Raw genomic sequence first — 16,685 nt, 5'->3', positions numbered from 1 at the left:
ATGTGTGGCTCTGTGTGTGTGTGTGGCTCTGTGTGTGTGTGTGTAGCTGTGTGTGTGTGGCTCTGTGTGTGTCTGTGGCTCTGTGTGTGTGGCTTTGTGTGTGTGTGGCTTTGTGTGTGTGTGGCTCTGTGTGTGTGTGTGTGGCTCTGTGTGTGTGTGGGGCTCTGTGTGTGTGTGTGGGGCTCTGTGTGTGTGTGTGTGGCTCTGTGTGTGTGTTTGTTTGGCTCTGTGTGTGTGTGGCTCTGTGTGTGTGTGGCTCTCTGTGTGTGTGGGTGCAAATGCAATAGGTCTCGCATTTGCGAGAGATTAAGCTATTGGCATTGTAAATGACAATGCCATTTATTTATCTGTTTTCAAATCCAACACATAAATAAAAATGTTGTCATTTACAATGCCAATAGCTCTAACTTTTGCAAAGGCGAGACCGTTGCATTGTAAATGCTTGTTTCTTCCAGCTATTGGGTCCTGAAGAGGACTCTACATCCAACAAGAGTTCGAAACGCATAGACCATTTATTCGAGCCATAAGAATATTTAAACAAAGTTTGAATTATGCATAAAAAGATCAAATGCTAATATTGTACATCTTGTTTTTAAACATGATTTTTAAGGCGGCAGGAAAGCCCATCTGGACCGTGGCGCCAAGCTTCCGAAAGGCATCCATCCTCCTTCCCAGCTCCCATTGTTTTTCCAGCGTTACCCTTGATAGGTCAGATCTTATTTGAAAGGTAAACCCTTTCCCTGCTAAGGATTTTTGCCTAAGGGCTAGGTTGAGGATTTGCTCTTTAAGAGTGTATGTATGGAAGTTTACTAAAATCTTCCTTGGCTTTGTCCTCTGAGGGTTACGCTTAAAAGGATCCCTATGTATCCGTTGGATATCCTTAGCTATCTCGTCTTCAGGCTGATCCAAGTTCAGAGACTGCTTTAAAAGCGGATGATGAAGCTTTTAATGTCCTTGCCCTCGCTCCCCTCCGGAACATTCAGAATTCGGATGTTGTTACGCCTTGCATTATTTTCCAAAATCTCCATTCTCTCGGCAATTGGCAATTCTTCCCTCTTAACTTTCTGTATATCATCTTTTACTTTTTCAAGGTCCTGAGTAAACCCGCCGACTGCCCCTTCCAAGACTTCAGTTCTTGAGGTGAGCCCGTCTATTTTACTATCTAAGGATTCACAGTAGCTTCTTATTTCTCTCTGGTTTAATGCTGACTCCTCAAACCCCCTTTTGATGTCAGCCGAAAGGGTAGAGAACATAAGCTGCAATGAGGCTACTGTGATGCATGCTGCGGAGGAAGGAATCTGAGTAGGAGTGGGAGTGAGCATAGCATTACTCCCACCTTCGATTGTGGGGGGTGTATCGAGGGATATCTGCAGTGAGCTGCCAGGATCTAACAGCTCCACCCGTATTTGCCCCTCCTGGTCTACTTGGCCTTCGTTCTGTCCAGGCGGCAGATGAGTTACTGATGTCTCTTGGGGGGGACAAAGAGGGCTCGGGGTAAGGGGCAGCTATTTCGCCTAAATAGACTAAGGCCTTTCGATTCTAATTGGTTTGCTTTTTGTCTTTTAGCTCTCGGCTCTCCGGGTTTTTCTCTCTTTTTACATAAATAGGGTGTACTGGAGGGGATTTATCGAGTAAAGTAAAGTAAGCTATACTAACGTATACGAGTCCACACAACTAGGGTAGTTCTCGTATAAGAAAAGAATAAGTAAAATATAAAAAAAAAGAAAATAACTATTTTTTTTGAGAAAGCACATAAAATAAAAAAAGAAGGGAAAAATCTTTTTTTTTTCAACATGCACTCTGAGGGCTTGGGTAGGGCAAGGGGTACCATCAACCGGATCTGTTCCGGTTAGATTGTACATGGGTTTCCTGCGGGTGGGGGGGTCACGGGGGTGTAGGGGGTAGGGTAAAAAAACATAAAATATTCCTCATTCCCGTTTTGGTTGCTGACAATTGTTTAGATAAAACAAGGATAGTGTACTTAATTTGGAGTGTTCTTTTTCCTGTAGCTAGACTGGGTGTTTTATGGGGTCAAATAGGTTGGCCGACCTATGAGTAACCTAAGGATTCTCTCCTGGAACGTAAATGGCCTGCGCACCAAACCAAGAGCTAACAAGATTGTGCAATATCTACGGGATTCGGATGCGCAGGTCATTATACTCCAGGAGACACATTTAATTGAGGCAGAAATGCTCGAGTTGGTCAAGAGGAATAGGTGGATAGACATCTCAATATCTACTTCTCAAACACTAAATATAAGGAGCGTGACTATTCTTTTAAAAAACCTATGAATGCAAGGGTTTTTATGCAAGAGGTGGATCCCAGGGGAAGATGGGTAATCGTCGCGGTTGATATAAGCGGAGCACGTTTAACTTTAGTAGGTTACTATGGGCCTAATCGTGACGACCCCACAGCTCTAGAACTTCTTTTTTCTCACCTCTTACATTTCCCCGAGCCTACTATTATAGCCGGGGATTTTAACATCGTGCTTGATTCCAAGCTAGATAAGACTCCTAGTAGTAGGCAACAAGTTCTATCAAGGACGAGAGCTTTCTTACTTAATTTTATGAATCAGTATGGATACATGAACATTTGGAGGGCAAGAGCAGGATCAGACTCTGGATTTTCTTTTTGTAATTATAAATATCGTCACCAATCCAGAATCGATTTCATTTTTATAAGTCGAAATCTGGTAGAATCTGTAAAAAATGTAAGTTATTTGCCATCACACTTGTCTGATCATTCATCAGTATCGTTGGACCTTGCTTGGGTTATTAAACCTCCCTCCAGATCCTGGTCTTTTGATAATCTTTCCTCTCGTCATTGGAAGATGTCTCATTTATTAAATCTGAAGCACAGGAGTTTATGCAAGTAAATATAGGCCCTGCTGCGCCCGGCATAGTATGGATGCATTTAAGTGATCTCTCCGAGGTATAATTAAGAGTAAGGTGGTGTTTCGAAGGAGGCAGTATACGCAAGAAATAGAGTCCATCGAATCTAACCTGCTTGCAGCACAAGCCAAAATAGATGCTAGCAGCAATGATCCTACTTGCGACGTACCATTGTTACATAGGAATTGGCTCGCATTAATGGAGAACTTGGCTTCCGTCTTAAATCAGCGTATCATCCAGAGGTGGGAGGCGAGTAAGCTAGCCCACTTCGAATACGGCGAAGGCGCCGGTAGATTATTGGCCTGGAAATCAAAAACAGACCGGGCACGTAACATCATAGACTCGGTTACAACTGGCCATGGCACCTTTCATTCAGACGAGGACATCAGGATAGCCTTTAAAGACTTCTTCCAGAACATATATCAGGAGGATAGGAACATCACAGAGGATAGTATAGAAAGGTGGCTCGACGGTATTTCCCTTCCGTCGCTATCCTCCGAACAGAAGACCTTCTTAGACAAAGTGATTACCGAGGAAGAGGTTGAGTTGGCGGTTCAGGGCAGTAAGGGGGGTAAGGCTACCGGTCCAGACGGTTTGCCAGCGGAGCTTTACAAAATTTTGGTAGCAGAGATCTCTCCCTTCCTTGCTGTCCTGTTCAATCAGATACTACAGGAGGGAGCGCTTCCACCATCATCTTGGAACAGCGCATCTATTTCGCTCATTTTAAAACCGGGTAAGCCTGCTACCAACTGTGGGTTTTATCGTCCCATATCAATCCTCAACGCAGACTATAAAATCTTCGCATCCCTCTTGGCAAACAGATTGGGCCAGGTCGCCCCCGACATTTTGCATCTTAACCAGAAGGGTTTCATTAGGGGGCGTCAACTCCACGAATTAACTTATGATCTTATAGGGGCTATAGACATTGCGACTAAGGACTCCATTCAATTGAGCATCCTCACGTTGGATGCCACCAAGGCCTTAGACAGGGTCAATTGGATGTACCTGCCGGGGGCCTTGGCCAAGTTCAACGTGGGCGAGGGTTTTCGCAGAGCGGTAAAACTCTTGTACCATAGCCCAACCGCTTCTGTATTGGTGAACGGAGGTCTCTCAGAACCATTCGCATTTACGAGAGGAACACGGCAGGGCTGCCCCTTATCACCTCTGCTTTCGATCTCTATATTGAGCCGTTTGCTCAAAGATTAAGAGAGGATGATTCCATCAAGCCTTTTATCTGTGGAGATTGGGAAAAGAGGGTTGCTCTTTACGCGGACGACGTTATGATAATGACATTGAAGATAAGTACCGCGTTCCCTGCTGCCATAAAGCTGGCCTTGGAATTTGGGTAAGTCTCAGGCTATGAGGTGAATGCCTCAAAGACAGAGATAATGGTATGGAACGATGAGGTGAGCGGTTTTAATGAGCAACTGAGTACATCTTTGCGCTACCTAGGGCTAAACATTGTTAAGGATATTAGCCTGATCGCCCCTTTAAACTTTGCTATGGTAGCAAAGGAATGTCGGAAGCTGATGAGAGCATGGCAGCACCTCCCTTTGTCTCTACTAGGTAGAGTCAATCTAGTAAAGATGTCTATCTTACCGAAGATTTCTTTCTTGTTTAATACAATTCCTTTATTTTTTTACCCTACTTTGCTGACTAAATTACAGGGCGAAATCACTTCATTTATTTGGAACAATAAAAATCCAAGGATAGCCTGAAGAAGATCAGGCGTCGCAGGGAGAAGGGGGGACTGGCAGGCCCAGACTTGCAGATGTATGCGTGGGCATTTCAACTCTCACACGCTAGAATGCTGCTAAAGATGCCAGCATATGGGGGCATTGGAAGTATGTTTGCGGCTTTATTGAATAATGAAGGAATTGGGCAGTCTGGGTACTTGTTTAAATTTGGGGTTCCCAAATAAAAAAAATTAAAAAAAACTGAAGGTCCTGCAGGGCTTAGCAAGAACATGGGCCACGGTGAGGTCTTCAATAAAATTGGGATATTAATCTAGCAGATCCCCAATATGTGACCTTCCCTTTGCTCCAGGTTGGGTGGCCGACAGCTTAGCGCTCCCACTTAGAGAGGCCGGGTTAACAGTATGGGGGGATCTGTTTACGGATGGGACCCTGCTCCCATGGGAATATCTGGTACATAAGGTGGGGCCCGGTCTTTCGAGATTTAAATACCTGCAAATATCAAGTTGGGCTCAAGCAGCAACCACCCGAACCCCACGTCGAAACAACTTGCCAATAGGGGGAGGCAGCGAACTTGAATCTCTTCTGCTAGATAAACCACCAGTAAAGAAAGCGATATCCCTTTGGTACAATTTGATACTGGAAGAGACTGACGGCGATTTTCATCTTCCCGAATTACTGTGGGGTGACCTGATGCCAGGCTTGAACGTTAAAGATCTGTGGCTAATGTCTTGCAGCGTAATGTGGGACTTAGTCAAACCAGCCTGGCTTCGCAGAAACCATATTTTTACCCTGCACAGGGAGTATTACTCCCCTCAGAGACTGTCTAAATTTACCCCGGGGGGCCTGGTGGCTTGTCCACATTGTGGTCTGAAGGAAGCTCCGGCCACGCATATGTTCTTTGACTGTCCTCACCTAGTACCTTTTTGGGAATCAACCCGCAGTAAACTTTCATCCTCCCTGGGCTTTACAGTAGTGATTGACCTATGCCTCGTTATTTTTGGAGTTTGGGACCAGACTCGCAGTCCCGCAAAGACCTTTTTGTTCTATTCTATTCTGGCAGCTCGCAGAGAAATCTGGAAGCGGTGGAAGGACGCTTCCCCCCTGACCTTCTACGACTGGCGCTCTTCAATCCTTCAAATTTCAAAACTAGAACTCGCCAGGGTTGGAAAGCCAGATAAAAGAGCGTTTTGGCATATGCTTGATTGGTCCTAATGAATGATTGAACCGGGGTTTCCCCCCCCCCCCCGGATCCAATGATTACGTAGCCATGGTTTACTCTCCTTGCTATGCCAGCCTTCTTCTTCTTCGCTCCCTGTTTGTTGGCTGGGCAATAGCTATATGGTAACTGGCTATCTGGTTGTTATCTGTCTCCTGTGCAACAAGCTGAGAGGATAGGTATGGATCCAGTCGTTGTTGTTGGGAACAGGTTGCCATCTCCGTATTCTCTCTATCTCGACCAGTCTAGGCTGAGGCAGCACGACTGTACTTCATTACGCCTTTCTCCCTTTCCACTACATGGCAGTTGGAAACCAGGAACGTAGATGAGGATAAAAAATTTTTTTAAAAAAAAATCAAATGCTGATATTGTTTTTTTCTATGGCATTGTTCTAAATCAAAAAGATTGAACTTAAACTGTATTTTAAATAGATAATCATAGTTGTGAATGGAGTGTATGAGTGTTTGAGTGTTTAAAAAGGTGATTGAGAGTTTATTGAGAGAGATTGAGAGTTTGTATGGGGAAACTAGAAATATGTATAGGTGAATGTTTTAATGTGATATTTGTGTTGCAATCATGATTAAAAAAATGTAAATGTTTTGTAAAATCGAAAAAAAAATCTTTTGACAAAAATAATTAAAAAGAGATTGATTCAGACAGAATTAGCAGTTTCCAGCACATGTTGTTTGGTTTCTTAATATGGTTGTTCTGATTAGACTATAAATAAAAGAACAGTATTGGCGTTTGTTTTGTTAAATATAGGTCAGTGGCTTGGCCTTACTGTTGGGAGCCCAAACCCAGTGGTGGTATTATTAGCTACTACAGGGGCATGTTAAGATGTTATGTTATGTTATGGGTGTCTTTTATAGCGCTCGGCTACCCCGAAGAGTGTCCCGGCGCTTTCTTACCCACAACAACTGCAAAGGGCAGGCTCAGAGGAGAAAAAGTGCAAGTAGATCACTGGCTAAAAAGCCACGTCTTCAAATCCTTCCGGAAGGTCAACAGATTAGAAGTACTACGAAGTGACAAAGGAAGAGTGTTCCAAAGCTGAGGCGCCAAACGTTTAAAGGAACACCCCCCTACCATTGCTTTTTTTAATGGCAGGGACAACAGCAAGGCAAAGAGATTCCGATCTCAGAGCTCTAGCTGGTTTATAGAAAGCAAGCCGTTTCTGGATATAATCTGCTCCAACACCATGGAATGCCTTATGCGCCAACGTAAGTGCTTTGAAAGCAATCCGCTTCCGAATAGGCAGCCAGTGCAAGGAGATCAAAAGGTCCGAAGCTCTCGCTCGACGATGCAAGCCAAAGACGGCACGGGCCGCCGAGTTCTGGACTACCTGTAGCCTGGTGCACGCACAAAGTGAGATGAGAGGCCAAGTGCAAGGAGAGGAATGAGGGTTTGCCTGAGGATTGCATCAATTCCCCATGGGCAAACTCATTAACTTTAATGTAAGCCCTGGATGCGGTAAAATATGAGAGGCCAGGAGGAGCGGGTCAGGGCAGTCAGAGGGGGCAGCAGAGGGGGGTGGGGTGGGTTAGCAAGTACAGGCACTGGGTGAAACATAAGGTGTACAGGCAAAGCAAAGTGTAACGGAGGGTTGTGCAGGGGCTGCATGAGAAGGGAAAGCATGAGCTTTACTGTAGGCCCCCCGGAGGCGAGGGTGAAGAGGGATCTTGGGGCCGATTTGAGGCTCAAGGGTGAAGGTAGAATAAAAGGCAGGGGAGTCACAAGGTTAAAGTCAGAGCAGGAGCTGAGAGGCCCTTCAGGCAGACTCTTACATTCCAGTGATGTCTGTGTTCTGGAGCTGCGTCTTGTGCTTGAAGAAAATGAAAGGACCGGGGAGTGCCTGGAAGCCACACAAGAGCCTCGGGGAGAAAGCAAAAAGACTGTTACCTGACCGTGCTGTGGATGTTTTATATAGAGCTGCAACTTTGAGCTCTGCTCCATCATGTTGTTGTTCTGCTCTGGGGAAATTAAAGTGCAGGCCCCAGCTTTTGCATTGACCCTTTCACTGCCAATAAACTGCTCAGAGCTCCTTATTAACTGGCTGTGACCAAAAGGGTTGATCAGCTGTGTATCGGATTACTGTAAAACTGTCTACTTTTGGACAAGTTAGAAATTAAAACCTCTTGCTCTTGTAAGAAATCTAGATGTCTCAGGCGTCGGGAGATAGGAATTCCCCACCCCTGGTCTTATTTCATTCTAAACTTTATACACTATATACATCTGCAGTTTGTCAATATTACCATGGTTTTACTTTCAAGAAAACATTAAAACACCCCACCATTTTGTCAATGAATCTGCTAGTAAAAGTTAACTAATGGACAACAAGACCAGCTTAATTCTCCATTTATTTAATTTTTATTTAGAGATTAAATCTCCTAGCATGACCTTACTTTATTTGCTCTATTTTAATAATCATTTAAACATTCATTAACCTAGAGAGAAAGAGAAGGTAAGTTCATACATTTATTTTTATTAACATAACAGTTCAAAAAAATAAGTCAAAGTAATATTACCAAGATTGCAGGACATGGACATCAGAGCAAGGACAGCATAGTTCCCACAAACCACCTCTCTATTCTGTCTCCATCAAAAGTTAAAATCAAGAAAATTTCAAAGTCTTTGCACCATTGAAAAAGTTTGTCAGTCCGACAGCATGTCGTGGTGCGAAAATCAAATCAAAAGTAAGCTTTTTTTCTTACTTCCAAACGTCGTCTTTTATACCCTTTTACCCTAACTTATCTATCTAAGATTTGAAACTTTTAGGGTCCTCGTTTATCCTCATTGCTCGAAGTAAGGGGTGGATGAGCATAACCTCATCTCCTCATTGTCCATATTTCCGCCAAGTCATCATTATAGTCAAAAAAATAAGATCTTGATTGTTCTTTAACAGTTTTTTTTCACTTGTGTCCTTTAAATTGTTATTTTAGACTAGTTTCCCATGCTCACTATGCGGACATACACATTTTTGGCACTTGGTTGAATATTCAGGCCACGCTGACCTTGACCCACGCTGTACAGGCACAAGCTGCTGGCACTTCTCTCGAGCACAGGCGCGCATGCGTAGATCATCACAGTCTCGGAGTCTCACAAACTTCCATTTTACTTTAGGCCTCATGGGCCTTTATGGGAACTATTACAGAAACTAGCACAATTAAACGTTAGATTTCGAAGTATATCCCTTCTGTTTACCTCCCCCCATTGTAAGGTAACCCCTAGTTATTACCTAGAGTTTTTAGCCACAAATAAGCATGGTTTACTTACCATTTCCATAATTTCTGCCACAATAAGACATACAAAAAGCACATACACATAGATTTTCGTTAGATTATGACATTTGCATACCAGATTAATACAAAAATTTCACTTTATTAGTAGATTAAAATTCGCAACACAAGCAAATTAGTATCCTTCGGGTATTTGTGTGTGTGCATTCTATTATACGTTGGTTAATTTCAAAGCCACACGATTAGTACATATTACTGTTATGGTGAAGAATTTTCACGAGGGGTATACAAAAATTTTTGTTTTCACCCTCACTCCATCAACTGCAATTACAATCCCACAGCGATTGCAGAAGTTGCAGTTCATAAAAAAGTAACCCCTTAATAGACGTCAGGGATCTTAATTTGTATAGAAGGCATCATACCAGGGTGTAGCTAACGTATCCCCAAATCACATAACTGCTGGCAGTAGGCAAGCTCTGGACAAAGGGGGATATCTTCTTGAGACTATGTCCTGCAGAGATGTGTTGAACGTTTCTCCTGTTCGGGGGAAAGCTATTATTTTAGTTTTGAGGGGTTTCCTCAAATTCAGTTAAAAAGGAAAAATTCCAGGGATGTTTGTGGCAAATGAGGGAAAAATAGGGAATAGAACAGCAGCCATAGTGAACTGGGGAATTCATCCCCTCAAATACAAATACGTCAACTTCTGGAAGGCACTGGTTTTTCAAAAGTAAGCCAACGGCTGAAAACAGGGTGTCACTTGGAGTGATCTTGCGGCCCTAGTTGGGGCGGTTTCTAACTGTCTGTTGGAAACAGAGAGCATAAAAGATTAAAAGTATTAGTTCCAGCTAGTGTTTTTTTCCAGGCCTGTTTTTATAAGTTCTCACTAAATCACAATTCAGTTTTCCTAGCGACTGAAAATCCTTAATTTTTGTACAAGAATTACGATTCTTATATATATTTACAGTAGTGTGTGTAGTTTTTTGTTCTGAACGAGTCAGCAGAAAGAAGATTTTCGCATTGTTCTGATTTAATTTGGAGTTTTGAGTTTCTTTTGAATTGGTTCTGTAGCTGTCCGTTTACATTACGTTTTTTCTGATAAGGTCCCTCGCCTAGGTAATTCAATGCCCAGAGCTGATTGTTATCAGTGTGCTTTTGTCGTGCCTCTCTGTAGCAATGTATATTTAGCAAATGTAAGTAAAAGGAGAGCTATGAAAAACATTTCCATTTTACAGGTTTGCCAAACTGGGCTGTAAACGAAATCGGTTAAAATAATACGTTTGTTTGTTTTCTCAAACCAGAATGTAATAGTTTCTGATGAACAACTGCTGAGAAGAAACCACAACTTCTTAATTTTCAAAGGAGCTGTCATTTCATTGGTGCCTCTGTGGTTAATGTAAGAAAGATGTTTTGCCATAGACTGCAGTGGGAGTAGCTGAATAAGGGGTCGTCAATTCAGCCAGTAGGCAGGAAACCCAAGTCTGGACTTTAAAGAAAATAGAAAGGAAGAAAACGAAAGCTTCAAAGAAGCAACAGGATCCTGTTGGGCGAGTCCTCTCTGGCATGTTGCTCTTTTTTTTTTTAAAGTTAGCATTGAGTGAAGAGTGACCTTAAAACTCTCCTCCTTCAAACAGAATGAGCTCAAGTTTAAAGTTCACTTCATTTTGTTTTTTCACCTGCTTCCTACGGTTCCAAGAAACTTCTAAAGAATTAATATGTAACCATATCTCGTCTCTGAGCCAAGAAAGACGGATTTTCTCAAGAGAAAATAATGTTACTGTGCGAAAGGAGAGAGGAACTGCAAAGCATTTCTGTAAAATAAAATGACAACTACCATTACCCATGTTAAAAGCACATTAGCTGCGCACCACCCCGGTCACCTTCCTTACAGTGTAATTGTAGTGGTAAAAATGTGCGGCATCTGCATCATCTTTGAACTATTATGTATTCATAATATATTTCCATAAAACTGTATATCTGGAGATACTTAGTGTTACCTTTGTCACTTTTTTTACAGTCCTGCCCCCAGATTTAGCGCACTATTAAATAAGAGTGCCTTTACATTCTATTCTGTAGACCTGATGGCTTAGAATGAAATACAACAAATTCTGCAAGAAACCTAAATGCAAATTTTGAATGCTGCCATTTTGTCACTTGCCTTTCATTTATCCAAAGCATAAGTGTACACATCTTGAATGACACAAAAATGCCGACATATGTATGCCTGGCTGTGCAGCACAACTGTCTGAATGATGTATTGTAAACAGTTCTTTAAAATATTCATAGAGAGGACTTTATCTCCACCCAGTGAGGTCTCACTCTCTCAGTTTATACAATTGGCTATTTGGTGTATCACTCCGCCTTCCAGGAAAGTACTCGATGTGGAATGCACGATTCACTACACTGTCACATCAATGCAATTCTTCTATGAATTCTATATATGAGTGCCGAAAATAGGGAGAGAGGGCAATTTTTTCATGTCAATAAAGCCACTCTAGTTAGTGGCGTAACATAGACCCCTGCAGCCCCTGCGGTGGCAGGGGGAGGGGGACTCCATATACCTTGCCGGGGGGGGTCCCCTCAAGTTTTGTTACACCACTGACTCTCCTTAGGTCGAAATACAGCTCTGAGAGAATCTCTGATCAATCCTGGGAGCTAGGGCACAAGCAAAAGGCAATCTCCAGAAAAGTGCACACTGAGTTCATGCAGTACCAACAATTTCAAAATCAAGAATACAACACTATAAAATCTCAAAACCAAATTAGAACAAATAGAGAAAAATTAATGAATAAAAATACACCAAGTCATCAAAATAAGTTTAGGGTGATCAGAGAGATTGATTTTTAAAGTTTTACGGAAACAAAGTGCCTCCTAAAAAGTCAAGCACTATGGAAAAACAATAGTTTGCAGTGGACCCGGACCTAGGTGCAATTTCAGGATGACTTCCATGAAGCGGAGGCCGGATACACCAAGCAATTTGTCCTGGTCAAAAGTTTGTATGAGTCCTCTTCTTACCACAAGATTCAGAAGTCATCATTCTTCCAGCAAGGTTTTCTTCTTTTTCCCCAAGTCCAGAAATGTTCTGGGGAGGTTTTGATGAAGGTGTCAGATTTTTTCCTGTGCACTAGTCAGTGACTGGAGGAATTCTACCATCCAATTCTACCAATTTTCTTGCAGTCCCCTATTCCCTTTTGCAGCATTTGTTCCTTGCCTTACTGTAAAATTACCCAGGAGCCCCTATTTCAAGGTGGTGGGACACATCTGCCATCAGACAGGTATGTTGTCAGCTTTTTGGCACTCCCATATCTGACATAGTCGAAACTGGTTTCCCCTTCTACTGTGACCGGAGCCTAACTGCCTACGACGGTCCTGGGGACGAATAGAAGTGCCCTTAGCATCTCCAAGTCAAAAAAGGGAGTGCTTAAGCAGCACTTTGTTTTGCCCACTGTTCCGGTCTACTCACAGGTTGCTAATTCCTGCTAAATGGTCAGCAGTTAACACACCCATTGGCCTTTGCTGGGCCCGAAGTCCAGCCATTACCTTCTGAGCCAGAGTTGTTACCTCTCCCAAAAGCAAAATTGTATTCTAGCTCAGGAAGTCTGATCGGAGGCAAAACAGTTTTTCCCTCCTAATGTGACTCAGAGTGGGCTGTCTAGGAAAGTCCTGGAAATGAACAGATGAAGCTCTCCCTGACACCTTTAAGTCAGAAGCGGTAGTGTCAAAGCTGCCTTTAGTTCCGCTAACTGTTTCAGTCCACCCCCAGATAGCTAATCCCTGCTATGTTAATGCCCATGACCTGGGTCAGAGGTAAACCATTGTCTTTTGAATCAGAGTTGTCAACTCTCCCTGTCAAGGATGTGTTTTAGCTATGCAGGTTTGATGAGTAGCAGAACTTGTTTTGAGCAAGTTCTGGCCTTAAGTACATTTTCACAAATGTACTTTTCTGCTGAGGTTATTGTAAGAAATTGGGTTATTGTTTGGGGGGGGGGGCGCTGAAACCTTTTTCAAGCAGCAACCACAATTCTTCTCAATGTGAAGTCACAAGCAAACCCTAAATTAACCTCGGGTAGCTTGGCACAAAGCAGTCAGGCTTACATCGGAACTAATGTCTAAAGTATTTATGCAACACTTCAAACATTAACACAGTGAAACCACACCACAAAAGGATCCCACAATAGGTTTAGAAGAGTAAATTTAAATAAATAAAAGAAGACCAAAACGCCAAAAATCCAATCAGTAGAATCAGAGATATTCAATTTAATACTTTGATGAAAATACCACCAAAAGGTGTTAAGCACAATTTGTGGCCACCTAGTCATACCGGACCGGAACAAAGTCACAAGTTCAGGCCGATAGCAATGGAACATGGGCCAGCTACAGGAACCCAGTGGGGCCTGCTGAACAGTGTTCCTTAAATCATTGTTTGCAGAGTATTGCGAGGATCTGGGTTGAAGATATGTCGCATAGCTGAAGCGATTCGTAGGACCCGAGATGCAGCAAGGCTGCGGTGTGAGTACCTGCTTTGTCGACGACGATCCTGTTGATGACAGCTTTCTATGCGAAGTCTGACACCAAAGAAGCGTTGCACAGTCGAAGCGATACGTCTGTTCCAAGGAGCTGCAAGGCTGCCGTTGATGATGGATGCGAGCGCCTGTACTGAGAATACATTGTGCAGAGGCAGTTTCGATGCACCGACGGGTGTCGATGTGATGCGGGTCTTTGTCCAAGCTGTAGCAGTGTGTCTTTTCTCCTCGGGTTTGAGTCACGCAGCAGAGAAGATGCATCGGTTCCGCTGGATCCACAGAGGCTGGCAGAGCACCTCAGGACCACCTCCAAGGGTCCACTAAGCAGGGTTGACTCACAGATGGCAGCATCTAAGTTCTGGGTCACATTTGTTGGAGCCCTCTGTCCCTGAGGCTCAAGTCAGGAGGCCAGCCAACTAGTCCTTGGAGTCACTTTAGAGTTCTGGGTTCAAGAGATGCAAGTCCAGTCCTTCTCACCCAGGTAGGAGGGCAGCAGATCAGCACCGCAAGGCAGTAGCACAACAAGGCCTAATTCCTGGCAGAGTATCCACAGGTACAGAAGTGGTAGTGTCTGAGGTCCACTATTTGTATCCAGGTGTGCCTTTTGAAGTGGGGGAGAAGTTTCTAGAGGTTACCCTTTGAAGTCCTAAGCTATCCTGCCTCCTGGCTACAGACTAACTACATGTGGTATGCAGCCCTTTGTGTGGAGGCAGGACACAGCCTATTCAAGTGTAAGTGGGGCTGTGCCCAGCTCCTCCATCCCATCCTGCTAGTGATTTCCCATCCAGACACACCTAAGCTCCATATTGCGTGGGGCTGTCTAGGAGGAATGTACAAGCTCAACTGTCAGCTACACCCAGTCATGTAACCCAGGTACAGGCTACAGGCACTAAATGGCTAAGATAGGAAAATACCAACTTTCTAAAAGTGGCATTTTGAAAATTGGAATTTAAATCCGACTCACCATAAGTTAGGATTTTTCATTACAGTTCTAAAGATCTGTGTACCCGTTCCCAACTGGAAATTACAGCTTAATATTAAGTAATAAGCTAGCTCCAATGTTTGTCTGTGGGAGAGGTAGGCTTTGTAGTAGTGAAGAATGAATTGAACAGTTTTTCATGACCATGACATGTGAAATTTAAAAGTACATGTCCATCTTTTTAAATACACTGCACCCTGTCCTCTGGGCAATCCAGGGTAGGGGTGACTTGTATGTTTTAATAAGGAAGGTTTGGGCTTGGCAAAAGATTTTGTTTTTTGCCAGGTCGAAATGGCAGTTAAAAACTGTAAATAAATGGGAGAACACGCACAGCGTTTCTTCTGCGATAGTTATCGTAATCAGTTTGTAGCGTGCTTGTTAGAACTGGGGTCTCTAGTTGGCTGAGGTATGTACCTTAAGCCAAATAGGGACCTGTTGGACTTGGCCCTTTTGGCAGGTTCACCTCAAAACTTTTTTGCCTTAACCCCGTCGCTGCTAAGCCTTTTTTTGGCTATTTGGGGTAGTGTGCGCTTAGGCCCCTGTAACTTTTTGACCACATAAGGTATCCACGCCAATTTTGCTTCCTTTTCTTCCAACATCATGGGGATTCTAAAGGTTCCCAGGGTTTGTGGATTCCCTTGGAGGGGTCCCAGAAATGAGCCAAAATACAGTAACATTTTTGTTTTTTTCAGAAAAATTAGAAAAAGGGGCTACAAATGAAAGCCTCTGGGGTTTTCCCTGCAAATGTTATCAAAAAGGGTTTGTGGGGCTGAAATCACGATTTTCCCAGCTTTTAGGGAATGACAGTCTTTTGTTAGAGACCCAACATGCTTTACACAGTTTTGGCATTTTTCTGGGACTTAGCCTATTTTTGCTATTTTTAGTGCTTTCAACCTCCTTCCAGTTAATGGTAAAAATTAGTATGAAAGCAATAATGGATCCTGGAAAGCTATATATTTTAGAAAAGTAGACCAAGAAGCAGACGAACCCAGAGTCAAAAACTGAGGAGCAATTTGCAATGGCTTTTTATTATGTACCGGGTATATAGCAATTATTGTGCGAAAATGTATACATGGAAAAATTGGTATGAAAGACACCTATGTATTTCTGAAATGGGTACAAATTATAGAGTTTAGAAACAGTACATATTTGCACATTTTCAAAATTGGGAATACTCATACTAGCATGAGAATTATTGGTCATTTTTCAAAATGACTTCTTTTTTACACAATGTCATTCATTTGGAAGTCAGAAATGCATCAAAACTCAATAGGTAATAATAGTTGCTTTCCAGATCTGAATTACCCTAAGTCTCCCGATAAAAATGGTACCTCACTTGGTGGGTAGGCATAGTGTCCACGACCAGAAAGGGTTCAAAACCCAACGTGAACACACCACATTTTCACAATAAAAATGTACCCTTTTTTTGTGAAGTGTGTAGCTGTAGTTTTTGTACCCTAGCTCTGCCGGCACCTAGGGAAACCTAGAAAACCTATACATTTTTTAAAACTAGACACCCAGGGGAATCTAGGATAGGGTGACTTGACTGCCTCCCACCCGGTTCTGTTACCCAGACTCCCTTGCAAACCTAAATAATTGTAAAAAACAAACACATTTTCTCCACATTTCTGTGGTGGAAGGTTCTGGATTCTGCGTGGATCCACGAATTTCCACCCACCCCGCGTTCCCCAAAGTCTTCTGAGAAAAATGGTACCTCACTTGTGTGGGTCGGCCTAGTGCCTGCGACAGGAAACGGAGCAAAACGCAACGTGGTCGCACCTCAATTTCGCAGTGAAAAATGACCTTTTTTGTGCAAAGTGCCTAGCTGTAGTTTTTTAACCCTAGCTCTCCCGGCACCTGGGGAAACCTAGCAAACCTATACATTTTTAAAAACTAGACACCCAGGGGAATCCAGGATGTGGTGACTTGACTGCCTCCCATTAGGTTCTGTTACCCAGAATCCCTTGCAAACCTAAAGAATTTACAAAAAAAACTAATTTTCCCCACATTTCTGTGGTGGAAAGTTCTGGAATCTGTTTGGATCCACAAATTTCCATGCACCCCGCGTTCCCCAAATTCTTCTGAGAAAAATGGTACCTCACTTGTGTGGTTTGGCCTAGTGCCTGCGACAGGAAACAGCGCAAAACGC

The 16,685-nt window shown here is 43.1% G+C and overlaps 1 protein-coding gene across 2 annotated transcripts in view; it reads left to right on the top strand.

Annotated features, from left to right (window-relative positions):
* GGACT (gamma-glutamylamine cyclotransferase) overlaps window positions 1-16,685 on the top strand; it is a 501,502-nt gene that overhangs the window by 118,598 nt on the left and 366,219 nt on the right. The window contains exon 1 of one of the 2 annotated variants that reach the window (XM_078657623.1): window positions 1,122-1,140. The exons of the other annotated variant lie outside the window; for it this stretch is intronic. The gene's annotated coding sequence lies outside the window, so the exon portion shown is untranslated. Of the gene's footprint in view, window positions 1-1,121; window positions 1,141-16,685 lie in introns of those variants that run through there. 2 annotated transcript variants of the gene reach the window in all.

Source organism: Lissotriton helveticus, chromosome 8 (genome assembly GCF_964261635.1).
Source record: "Lissotriton helveticus chromosome 8, aLisHel1.1, whole genome shotgun sequence".
Lineage (NCBI taxonomy): Eukaryota > Metazoa > Chordata > Amphibia > Caudata > Salamandridae > Lissotriton > Lissotriton helveticus.
The sequence above is the reverse complement of the archived record's forward strand: the minus strand, read 5'-3'. Positions and strand labels throughout refer to the sequence as shown.